We start from the raw sequence: 4,085 nt of genomic DNA, 5'->3' as shown, positions 1-4,085 counted from the left end.
AGCACGCTGTCAGATCGTCATACGCTTAGCACAAACTCACGGCTATATCTGTCAGACACGGCATTACCATCATTATTTTATTTAATTATGTACATTGATATTTTTTAATTAAATAAAACACAAGAACGAAAGAGCACACAGAACATGCACATGGCTCTTTGATTATTTTCGTTCAAAGTGGCAGCTGTAATGGTAGTCTGCCATGGTGTCAAACTACCTGGCTTCATGTAGCAGGAGAGAAGATGAGAGCAGTCACAGTGAGCGTCTTGTGCTTGGTTACTTTTTGCTTGTTGCTCCTTGGTCAGTGTTCATAGTTGAGTATCAGGGCATTACCTCAATTGCTATGTTTAATGGTGCAGACAGTGGTGGTTTCTGACAAGAGCAATATGGGCAAACACCCAGGGCATTATGTTTTTAGGGATGGCACGAGAACACCGCGGATTGTTGCACAGAGATGGAAGCTTTTAATGCTGGTAAAATGTATTAAGTATTTAATATCTAGATGTTTTTATGGGAATATGGATCTTTCAGATCAATCTGAGAAGTAATTTTGATCATATTTCACATTTTATCGTGTCCGTAGCGTGGGGCGTTGGTCTTGGTCTTGACTCGGACTCGACTTCCCTCGGTCTTGGTCTTGTCTTGGTCTCGGGTTAGGTGGTCTTGACCACAACACTGCAGGAGAGGGAGGACGACTAGGTGATGGCAGCATCATGCCAGACCAGGTGTAGCTTCTATGGAGAGAAAAATTCCAAAGAAAACAAAAAACTAGCACATGAAATAACAGCAACAAATGCCAAATGGAGAGTAGTAGGAGAAGAAAGTGGGGAGAAATGACCAGTTTGTCCTAAAGCAGCAGAACTACAGAGACAGATCAGGAGAACCTCAGCCCAGATAACCAGAACCGGGTCGGTCCATTTTCACTGAGCGTCATGTTTTCTGATGAAATGAAAAGAAAAAACAGATCAACTCTAAAGAGACTCATTTTAAGAGAAAACAGGAAAAATGAGATCTGAAATGTTTTTCAGATGTTTTTGAGTCAGATTTGATTTTAAACACAATAATAATTGATTGGATTATTTAATTTATTCAGGATTAAACTTTATTTGAGGAAGGTTTTTAGTTTAGTTTTTAGTTAGAGAGAGTTTTAACTTAAATAGATTTTATTTCTCTTTTGTTGCTTTTTGGAGATTAATAATTTATTTCACACCTTTTATTTCTTCTTTTCTGTTTCTCCTGGTGACTCGTCTCTGTTTTGAGCCTGAAGCTGATCCAGATTAGCTTTGATCCCTTTAATAAATCTCTTTATTCCACTGCAACAAAGGTCCAAACCACAGATGGTCCCATCCGCCGACCGCACCCTGCAGGGAACCCGGCTTTCTATTTCTGTCCCAACCCGACCGCCGGCCCGATTCTGTTCACTCAGCATCAAGTTTTCTGCTGAAGATAAAACCAGAAGGAAACAAACTGAAGAAGATGATGATGAGGAGACACAACAAGCATAAAAACTAAAAAGTTTTTAAACTAAAATCATAATAAATATAAAGTATTTAATGTGAAATTAAAATAGATTTAATAAAATAGAAACTAATTAACCACAACATAGAAAAGGAAAACAGATAAAAAGACCACAAACATGGAATAAAATCACAGATATTCATAACTTAATATTAAGATGAGGATAAGTAAAGAATAAATAATATTTCTGTGATATTTCTGATTCATTAGAAGTTTTTTTATTTGTTTAAGTTCAAAATTATATCATTGTTAAATAAGTAATAAGTGGCTAATAGAAGACATAAAATATTTAATTTTACACTAAACAGTTTGTTCACAGCAAACGTATTAAAACTATATTAAAACTCGGGTTTAAAATATAAACTATAAATGTGTATTATTTGTACTGAATGAACAGTAAAATGTCTGTTTGATGTAGTTCCTCAGTCCTTAAACTCCTGGTTTAAACTGTTTAATCTTTGATTATCTTTGATTATTTAATGTATTTGATCAGAGTTCTTTGGATTTAGACATGAATCTCCATCTGGACTCTGTGGTTCTGAAGCTCAGGTCGGGTTCTGGCGTTAAGCCGTCAGTATGAAGGAATTCCCTCTGAACAAAAGCTGTTGAGCAACAAACAAAGCCGAGGAATCATCCTGGAAAACCAGGAATGTGTTTGGAAACACGGAAACTGCAGGATGAAACCAGCATGACTCCTCTGTGGCTGAAACTGGAGTTAGAACTGATCCCGGTACCAGAAACCATCAGAACCCAGTTTCAGATTCAGCTGCAGGTTTTCTGTTTTCAGGCTCCACAAATTTAAAGAAAAGTTTGAGGTTCTTCATTAATGTTTAGCTTTATTTTCTTGTGACCTTTTATTTGTTCGTTTTAGTTTGGATGTTTGGTCGTTTGTATTAGTTATTAGTTTAATATTGTTTATTTTTTGGTTTTGGTTGCAGAATTCAGAAAGGTCAAAGTATTACAATGTTATTATTTAAACACATTTTAGGTAATGAATACACAACAAAAAATAAAATTTTCAAAAAAGGTTTTTAGTTTGTCCAACATACAAACTAAAGCAACAGATAAACATCAACCTCTGCTAACAGGATTTCTTAAAGGGGCGGTTCTGCTGCCTTCCCCTCCCTGGAACATCTGTGGCCCTGAACTGTTTACGCTTGTGGTGAGCCCGACATCTTATTCACAGACAATCACAGACAAATCGCGTGCTTCAGTCAGGATTCAAGGTCTGACACACACATAACTCACATGAGACCCATATGCACACCTCCTCCTTGTACCTGGCTTGTTTTGTCTATATGTGTTTACATGTGCTTATGGTCCTCTGTCTCTTTAAGGAGCTTCTTAAAGAGACAGAGGACCAGTTGCAACTCAAATTTATTTTATGTCATACTTGATATTTAAAGCATTTGAGTAACAACTGAAGGTAATATTGTTACTTGATGATGCTATAAAATGTGCCTGGAAAACACATAACACTGGCCCTTTAAATGAGTCAAAATCAGCTTTTAGCCACAGTTGACCTTCCATTCAAACAAATCCCAGAATCCTTGAGTCCAACTTTCCTGAATCATCAGATTATTTAAATATCAGAACCTAAATCTGGACAAGGTCAGGCCTGCACCTGTGCACTCGACTCAAGACAACACAATGAGGCGACCCAAGAGTCGATTCAAGCACAGACCCGGGAGGCGACCCATTCACTCTGAGACAAACAGCCAGCAAATCCCTGGAAGAACAAAGAGGCTGCAAGTCGCAGCAGAAACAGGCGGGAGGCCGGAAAGCTGCTGCATCCTGCAGATAACGGCCAGCTGCACGTGAGGAAATGCTGCCAGAGCATCTAAACTGGTGTTTACTGGTTCTGGTTCTGGAGGGTTCCCAGGTAGGGGGACACGCCCACTGGGTTTACCTTTCTGATTTCAGATGGTTCTAGTTCACAGACACTGACACTGCTGACACTGGAACCAAACCAGTAGCAACACTGATGGGTGTTGAACTACACCAACCCAACCAGTTCTGAACTGAACTGGTTGGGTTGGTGCCGGACTCTGGTTGAACAAAAAAAATGCTGAGAGAAAACTCCAGTCAGTTGGTTGTTCAACAAAAATTGAATATATATTTTGGAAATGACATCTTCTATTAAGTATTCATTACCCAATTGATTTATAAATGATCACAATTCAATATTTGTTGAGTTCTTCATCTAAACATTAACCAAATTATTAAAAACTACCATAACCAGAGGTGGACAGAGTATCAGAATATTGTACTCAATTAAGAGAAGAACAACTTCAACACAGTCTTACTCAAAAGTAAGAAAGTATTTGGTAAAATGTCTACTTAAGTCCTGAGGAACTGATCAAAACATCAATAAAATCAATATTTAAAAATTACAAAAATATAAAGTTATGTGGAAATTATGGTATTTTAAAGACCGAAATGCAAATAATTTATGCAAATAACACTGACAAAAAACCAAAACAAAATAAGGCAAAAAAAAAAAAAAAAAAATCCTGAATCTTTTTTTTTTTTTCAAAATAAAACTTTGGAAACTTTAAGAAAAACTG

Source organism: Poecilia latipinna, unplaced genomic scaffold, assembly GCF_001443285.1.
Source record: "Poecilia latipinna isolate Pla-1442-1.1 unplaced genomic scaffold, P_latipinna-1.0 Scaffold782, whole genome shotgun sequence".
In the NCBI taxonomy this organism is placed as follows: domain Eukaryota; kingdom Metazoa; phylum Chordata; class Actinopteri; order Cyprinodontiformes; family Poeciliidae; genus Poecilia; species Poecilia latipinna.
Note: the sequence above shows the minus strand (reverse complement) of the source record.